This window comes from Bombina bombina, chromosome 4 (assembly GCF_027579735.1).
Source record: "Bombina bombina isolate aBomBom1 chromosome 4, aBomBom1.pri, whole genome shotgun sequence".
In the NCBI taxonomy this organism is placed as follows: Eukaryota; Metazoa; Chordata; class Amphibia; order Anura; family Bombinatoridae; genus Bombina; species Bombina bombina.
The window spans coordinates 1113283446-1113292622 of record NC_069502.1 but is presented as its reverse complement, the minus strand read 5'-3'; the positions used below and the strand labels follow the sequence as shown (position 1 = coordinate 1113292622).

Below are 9177 nucleotides of genomic sequence, written 5' to 3'. Positions count from 1 at the left end.
TGGGGCTAGTCTAGCTGCCCTTGGCATGTTGGTGTATAGGGCTAGTTTAGCTGCCCTTGGCATGTTGGTGTATGGGGCTAGTCTAGCTGCTCTTGGCATGTTGGTGCATAGGGCTTAGTTTAGCTGCCCTTGGCATGTTGGTGTATGGGGCTAGTTTTGCTGCCCTTGGCATGTTGGTGTATAGGACTAGTTTAGCTGCCATTGGCATGTTGGTGTATAGGGCTAGTCTAGCTGCCCTTGGCATGTTGGTGTATAGGGCTAGTCTAACTGCCCTTGGCATGTTGGTGTATAGGGCTAGTCTAGCTGCCCTTGGCATGTTGGTGTAAAGGGCTAGTCTAGCTGCCCTTGGCATGTTGGTGTATGGGGCTAGTTTAGCTGCCCTTGGCATGTTGGTGTATAGGGCTAGTCTAGCTGCCCTTGACATGTTGGTGTATAGGGCTAGTTTAGCTGCCCTTGGCATGTTGGTGTATGGGGCTAGTCTAGCTGCCCTTGGCATGTTGGTGTATGGGGCTAGTCTAGCTGCTCTTGGCATGTTGGTGCATAGGGCTAGTTTAGCTGCCCTTGGCATGTTGGTGTATGGGGCTAGTTTTGCTGCTCCTGGCATGTTGGTGTATAGGACTAGTTTAGCTGCCCTTGGCATGTTGGTGTATAGGGCTAGTCTAGCTGCCCTTGGCATGTTGGTGTATAGGGCTAGTCTAACTGTCCTTGGCATGTTGGTGTATAGGGCTAGTCTAGCTGCCCTTGGCATGTTGGTGTAAAGGGCTAGTCTAGCTGCCCTTGGCATGTTGGTGTATGGGGCTAGTTTAGCTGCCATTGGCATGTTGGTGTATAGGGCTAGTCTAGCTGCCCTTGACATGTTGGTGTATAGGGCTAGTTTAGCTGCCCTTGGCATGTTGGTGTATGGGGCTAGTCTAGCTGCCCTTGGCATGTTGGTGTATAGGGCTAGTTTAGCTGCCCTTGGCATGTTGATGTATGGGGCTAGTTTAGCTGCCCTTGGCATGTTGATGTTATGGTAAAGCTGAGTCACACCTGCCTCCTTGATCCCAGCTGTGATCATACTAACTGTCCTGCCTACAGCTTATCACTTGTAGCATTGAGCTGCTTCACTACACACTGCTGGCTGCAGAGCCGGAGTCTGCTATCCTTTGGCTGCTGTGCACCTACTTGTAACCACAAGAGGGGATCTCTCCCTCCCCGAGCACTGTCTCTGATCATCCTCCTTATTGCCTGAGAGGATGCTGTGCAATAGCACAGCTAAATCCCTGCTCTCTGTGAGTGTCTATCACATTATAGCATTCACCAGTACAGTGCAAATGGCAAACACCTCTTCTATGTAACTGGGGGCAGCATGTGTTAGTTGGAACTCTGAGGATTAGAGAAAAGTCATCTGAAAGGTAAATAGATTGTTCTTGATTATCATTTAGTGTGATTTTATCTTTACATTTAATGTGTCTCTTATAGAAAACTTTCTGGTCAAATCACTGATGCATATTCTGTGTTTGTAAATCAATATAAAGCTAAAGTATATCAAATGGCAAGTAAAGATTCACATTATGCTTTTCCTGAATGAGTGATTTTGTGTTATTGTGTTGATGGACTATTTGCAGATTTTAGCTTGTGGTAAAGGGATATTGTATTGAGTGCTTCTGTATATAGTGTGGATTATATAAAGAAATAGAATAAAGTAGCTGATTAAAAAGAAACTAGCATCAAGTTTTCTTCTAACGATATAAGCTTACAATCTAATTTATTTAGCAACTGCCATGGCAGTATATTAAGCAAACACTGACATTAAACTATAAAAATAATTGTGTTAACTCTTTTGTAACTATAATTACCCAATACACATTTTTTATTATTTTCTCTGTGAGACATTTACTTATGTGACAATTCAGAAAAAAAATAGTTGCATATAGGAATACGTGTAACATTATTTGTCTTGATTATGAAGCTGCATATTTAGCAACGTATTAAATATAAAGTTGTGTTTGTGGGTTTTGTATTCTTGTTGACTTAAATAATAATGTCACTGTATACGATCTGTATGCTGCTATATATATATATTCCCCAAAGATTATTCTACTAAACTGGTGTTCTTGTTATTGCTAGATGTCTAGTGACTACTGAAATGTAACTACATAGGGTGTATGTCAGTCTGTTTCTATCTATCTACCTACACTATATATCTTTCTATCTATCTATCTATCTATCTATCTATCTATCTATCCATCTATCTATCCATCTATCTATCTATCTATCTATCTACAGTACCTATTTAAAAGCTGGTTTTGTTCTAGATATTGCTAGGTGTCTAGTAACTAACTACTGAAACTTAACTACATAGGGTATACGTTGTCCTTGCCTTGTCATGTTGCAACCATATCATATATGTCTGTCTGTATCTATCTATCTATCTATCTATAGAAGCTGGTCTGTTTCTAGTTATTGCTAAGTGTCCAGTGACTACTGAAATATGTAGGGTATAGGTTGTCCTTGCATTGTTATGTTGCCACCATGTTATATATATATATATATATATATATATATATATATATATATATATATATATATATATATAGTGCACTTCTACATTGCTTTATATATATATATATATATATATATATATGTGTATACTGTGTATATATAAGGGCATTTTAAATGTATTAAGTTTTTTTGTTCCCGTCCTGAGAAAAGATTTTTTTGTTTTGTTTTTTTATGCATGTGAGACTTGTTACTGTCTACTAATAAAGCATTGGAAGATCTGCTTATTAGCCTGTGAGCAATCAGACTCTAGGGCCCAGTTAGCTTCATATAAAGCAGCTTTACCATTACATCTTTGTCCATGCAAAAATATTTTTAACATTTAAATATTGTTCTATCGTATACATTATTGATTCTGTCTCTTTAATGTAAGCAGTTTTCTTAAAGGGATACTGAACCCAATCTTTTTCTTTTGTGATTCAGATACAGCTTGCAATTTTAAGCAACTTTCTAATTTACTCCTTTAATCAATTTTTATTCTCTTTGTATCTTTTTTTGAAAAAAGCAGGAATGTAAGCTTATGAGACTGGCCCATCTTTGGTTCAGCACCTTAGTACAGCTTGCTGATTGGTGGCTAAATGTACCCACCAATCAGCAAGCACTATCCAGGGTGCTGAACCAAAAATGGGTCGACTTGTAAGCTTTCATGCCATCTTTTTCAAATAAAGATACCAAAAGAACAAACAAAAAATTATAATAGGACTAAATTAGAGAGTTGCTTAAAATTGCATGCTCTATCTGAATCATTAAAGAAACAAAATTGGGTTCAATATCTCTTTAATGTTAATAAAAAATAACACATTTGCTACAAGGTGTCCTTATTTAGTAACCATAAGGAAATGAGCTTACAATAAAAAAAATAGTTTCTAATTTACTTGTGTTATCAAAAATGGTTTAGTTCTATGTATTCTTTGTTGCTCGACACATGTGCAAACTCCTAAGTTTACCTATCTGCTTTTAACAAAGGATACCAAAAGAATGAAGTAAATTTGAAAGTACATTGGAAACTTTCTTAAAATTGTACACTCTATCTGAATCATGAAAGAATAAACATTGGTTTTCATATCCCTTTAATTTAACATTGTTATTATTATTATCAGTTATTTGCCAACAGATTATGCAGAACTAATAAAGAACTAATGGTTAGTGATTTTAGAAGCTATATAGTTTTACATAAATGATAAAAAGTCTTTGCAAAGCCTATGGGTCATCAGTAAATGTTTTTAAAACTCTCGGTAATATCATCAAGCACAACCAATAATATTATTTACACAATATATATGGTGCAGCTGCATCCTAATTTCCTTGCAGCGTCCTTTCACATTGTGGATCCGATGATCTAAACTTCGCCAGATCAGACGTGGGTTTTCTCACCGACCCTCTCAGGGGCTGCCCTGGTGGAATTATCATTGTGCTGTCCCTGCGAGTGGTGAGATGGCTCCGATTGAAACTAATGGAGCTTGCTGGAAAGGAGGGACACTTTGCTCCGTGGAACAAAGTTAACAGTGAGCAGGAGGCAAACTTTTAAAAATGAAATCCTGCAGCCAATATAAATCACATTACGCTGCTTTCTGCGTATAGCATCTTACAATTGCCTTTATTTTCACATGCATGTGTTTTTCTATTAGGGCTATAAGTATTTTGAGTGTTTTGAGAAAAGTTTGACAACTTTTAGTTTTTGAGAAAAAAACGGTGAGATCTATAGTGCAAAAATCTTTACAGAATTAACCTGGGATTAGAGAGGCACATACGCCCATTGAACGCCCAAGTACAGCTCATTTTACAAAAAACTACAATTACTATTTATATTTTGTACTTATACATTCAAATTTCTAAGTGATTTTTGCATATCCAGCTTACTTAACCTCTTAAGGACATATGACGGAATTTTTCCGTCATAAAACAATTGAGCAAACTGAAAGCTGTGTCCTTAAAGGGTTAAAGGGACAGTCTAGTCGAAATTAAAGGGACAGTCAAGTCCAAAAAAAACTTTCATGATTTAAATAGAGAATGTAATTTTAAACAACTTTCCAATTTACTTTTATCACCAATTTTGCTTTGTTCTCTTGGTATTCTTAGTTGAAAACTAAAACTAGGAGGTTCATATGCTAATTTCTAAGACCTTGAAGACTGCCTCTAATCTGAATGCATTTTGACCACTAGAGGGCATTAGTTCATGAGTTTCATATAGATAACATTGAGCTCATGCACGTGAAGTTACCCAGGAGTGAGCACTGATTGGCTAAAATGGATGTCTGTCAAAAGAACTGAAATAAGGGGGCAGTTTGCAGAGGCTTAGATACAAGGTAATCACAGATGTAAAAAGTGTATTTCTATCACAGTGTTAGTTATTCAAAACTGGGGAATGAGTAATAAAGGGATTATCTTTCTTTTTAAACAACAAAAATTCTGGTGTTGACTGTCCCTTTAAACTTTCATGATTCAGATAGGGCATGTAATTTTAAACAACTTTCCAATTTACTTTTATAATCAAATTTGCTTTGTTCTCTTGGTTAAGCTAAATCTAGGTAGACTCATATGCTAATTTATAAGCCCTTGAAAACCGCCTCTAATCTCAGTGCATTTTGACATTTTTTTCACAGCTAGAGGGTGTTAGTTCATGTGTGTTACCTAGGAGTCAGCACTGATTGGCTAAAATGATAGTCTTTCAAAAGAACTGAGATAAGGGGGCAGTCTGCAGAGGCTTAGAAACCAGGTGATCACAGAGGTAAAAAGTGTATTAATATAACCGTGTTGCTTATGAAAAACTGGGGAATGGGTAATAAAGGAATTATTTATTTTTTTAAACAATAACAATTCTGGAGTAGACTGTCCCTTTAAATTGCGATTCACGCTCTGTATAGTTAATATGATTTATTCCTGTGTAATTTACATACAAATTTTAAGTTTTTAAAACAGTACGATTGTTGCTGAAATTTTCCTGTGTATTTTTGTGTGAATGGTTTAATTATTAATTGTCTAACGCCTAGATTACGAGTTTTGTAGTAACAGGTGCAGTGTGGTGCTAACGAGAAGTTTTCTCTCACCGCTCACTTTCCTGCAGCACTGGTATTACGAGTTTTTACAAACCCGGCGTTAAAATACAAAAAGTGAGCGTAAAGCAAAATTTTGCTCCAAATCTCACTCCAATACCAGCGCTGCTTAAGTCAGCGGTGAGCTGGTATAACGTGCTCGTGCACGATTTCCCCATAGGAATCAACGGGGAGAGCCGGCTGAGAAAAAGTCTAACACCTGCAAAAAAGCAGCGTAAAACTTAGTAACGCAGCCCCATTGATTCCTATGGGGAAATACAATTTATGTTTACACCTAACACCCTAACATGAACCCCGAGTCTAAACACCCCTAATCTTACACTTATTAACCCCTAATCTGCCGCTCCGGACATCGCCGCCACCTACATTATATTTATTAACCCCTAATCTGCCGCTCTGGAAACACCGCCGCCACCTACATTATATTTATTAACCCCTAATCTGCCGCCCCCAATGTTGCCGCCACCTACCTACATTTATTAAACCCTAATCTGCCGCCCCCAACATCGCCGCCACTATATTAAATGTATTAACCTCTAAACCTAAGTCTATCCCTAACATCCCCTAACTTAAATATAATTTAAATAAATCTAAATAAAAATTCCTATCATTAACTAAATAATTCCTACTAAATACTTACCTATAAAATAAACCCTAAGCTAGCTACAATATAACTAATAGTTACATTGTAGCTATCTTAGAATTTATTTTTATTTTACAGGCAAGTTTGTATTTATTTTAACTAGGTAGAATAGTTATTAAATAGTTATTAAGTATTTAATAACTTCCTAGCTAAATAAATACAAAGGTACCTGTAAAATAAAACCTAACCTAAGTTACACTAACACCTAACACTACACTATAATTAAATACATTAACTAAATTAAATACTATTAAATACATTAAATTAAATTAGCTAAAGTACAAAAACCCCCACTAAATTACAGAAAATAAAAAACAAATTACAGATATTTAAACTAATTAAACCTAATCTAATAGCCCTATCAAAATAAAAAAATGCCCCCCAAAATAAAAAAACCCCTAGCCTAAACTAAACTACCAATAGCCCTAAAAAAGGGCCTTTTGCGGGGCATTGCCCCAAAGTAATCAGCTCTTTTACCTGGAAAAAACAAACAAACAACCCCCCAACAGTAAAACCCACCACCCACGCAACCAACCCCCCAAATAAAATACTAACTAAAAAAACCTAAGCTCCCCATTGCCCTGAAAAGGGCATTTGGATGGACATTGCCCTTAAAAGGGCAGTTAGCTCTTTTGCAAGCCCAAACCCTAACCTAAAAATAAAACCCAACCAATACACCCTTATAAAAAACCTAACACTAACCCCCAGCTGAAGATCGACTTACCGGGAGACGTATTCATCCAAGCCGGGCGAAGTGGTCCTCCAGACGGACAGAAGTCTTCATCAATGCCAGGCAGAAGTGGTCCTCCAGACGGGCAGAAGTCTTCATCCAGACTGCATCTTCTATCTTCATCCATCCGGCGCGGAGCGGGTCCATCTTCAAGACATCCGACGCAGAGCATCCTCTTCAAACGACGGCTTGTTCGTAATGAATATCTCTTTAAGTGATGTCATCCAAGATGGTGTCCCTTAGATTCCGATTGGCTGATAGAATTCTATCAGCCAATCGGAATTAAGGTAGAAAAAATCCTATTGGCTGATGCAATCAGCCAATAGGATTGACGTTCAATCCTATTGGCTGATCCAATCAGCCAATAGGATTGAGCTTGCATTCTATTGGCTGTTCCAATCAGCCAATAGAATGCATGCTCAAACCTATTGGCTGATTGGATCAGCCAATAGGATGTTTTCTACCTTAATTCCGATTGGCTGATAGAATTCTATCAGCCAATCGGAATCTAAGGGACACCATCTTGGATGACGTCACTTAAAGATATTCATTACGAAGAAGCTGTCATTTGAAGAGGATGCTCTGCGTCGGATGTCTTGAAGATGGACCCGCTCCATGCCAGATGGATGAAGATAGAAGATGCTGTCTGGATGAAGACTTCTGCCCGTCTGGAAGACCACTTCTGTTTGGCTTGGATGAAGACTTCTGCCCGTCTGGAGGACCACTTCGCCCGGCTTGGATGAAGACGTCTCCCGGTAAGTCGATCTTCAGCTGGGGGTTAGTGTTAGGTTTTTTTAAGGGTGTATTGGGTGGGTTTTATTTTTAGGTTAGGGTTTGGGCCTGCAAAAGAGCTAACTGCCCTTTTAAGGGCAATGCCCATCCAAATGCCCTTTTCAGGGCAATGGGGAGCTTAGGTTTTTTTAGTTAGTATTTTATTTGGGTGGTTGGTTGTGTTGGTGGTGGGTTTTACTGTTGGGGGTTGTTTGTATTTTTTTTCCAGGTACAAGAGCTGATTACTTTGGGGCAATGCCCCGCAAAAGGCCCTTTTAAGAGCTATTGGTAGTTTAGTTTAGGCTAGAGTTTTTTTATTTTGGGGGCATTTTTTTATTTTGATAGGGCTATTAGATTAGGTGTAATTAGTTTAAATATATGTAATTTGTTTTTTATTCTATGTATGTTTTTATGTGCTTATAAGCGTATATATATGTGTATATTCATGTGCCTTTATGTGTTTATATGTGTATATTCATTTGTCTTTATGTGTTTATATGTGTATATTCATGTCTTTATGTGTATATTCATGTGTCTTTATGTGTATATATATGTTTATATGTGTATATATGTGTATATTCATATGTCTATGTATTTATATGTGTATATTCATTTGTCTTTATGTGTTTATATGTGTGTATATTTGTGTATATTCATGTGCCTTTATGTGTTTATGTGTATATATGTGTATATTTATGTGTATATATGTGTATATTCGTGTGTCTTTATGTGTTTATATGTGTGTATATTCATGTGTTTATATGTGTATATTTATGTGTTTATATGTGTGTATATATGTGTATATTCATGTGCCTTTATGTGTTTATATGTGTATATATGTGTATATTCATGTGTCTTTATGTGTTTATTTTTGTGTATATTCATGTGTTTATATGTGTGTATATATGTGTATATTCATGTGCCTTTATGTGTTTATATGTGTATATATGTATATATTCATGTGCCTTTATGTGTTTATATGTGTATATATGTGTATATTCATGTGTCTTTATGTGTTTATATGTGTATATTTATGTGTATATATGTGTATATTCATTTGTCTTAATGTGTTTATATGTGTATATATGTGTATGTTTGTGTTTATATGTCGATATTCATGTGTCTTTATGTGTTTATATGTCTATATATGTGTATATTCATTTGTCTTAATGTGTTTATATGTGTATATATGTGTATATTCATGTGCCTTTATGTGTTTATATGTGTATAGATGTGTATATTCATATGTCTTTATGTGTTTATATGTGTGTATATATGTGTATTTTCATGTGCGTATATATGTGTATATTCATGTGTCTTAATGTGTTTATATGTGTATATACTGTATGTGTATATTCATGTGTCTTTATGTGTTAATATGTGTATATTCATGTGTTTTTATGTGTTTATATGTGTATATATGTGTATATTCATATGTC

At 36.3% G+C, this 9177-nt stretch overlaps 1 protein-coding gene across 2 annotated transcripts in view; it reads left to right on the top strand.

Moving 5' to 3' along the window:
• Positions 1–1211: 1211 nt before the first annotated feature.
• RD3 (RD3 regulator of GUCY2D) overlaps positions 1212–9177 on the top strand; it is a 173120-nt gene continuing 165154 nt past the window's right edge. Inside the window, exon 1 of one of the 2 annotated variants that reach the window (XM_053709358.1) lies at positions 1212–1394. The gene's annotated coding sequence lies outside the window, so the exon portion shown is untranslated. The remainder of the gene's footprint in view (positions 1395–9177) is intronic. The other variant, XM_053709357.1, reaches the window with a different exon arrangement.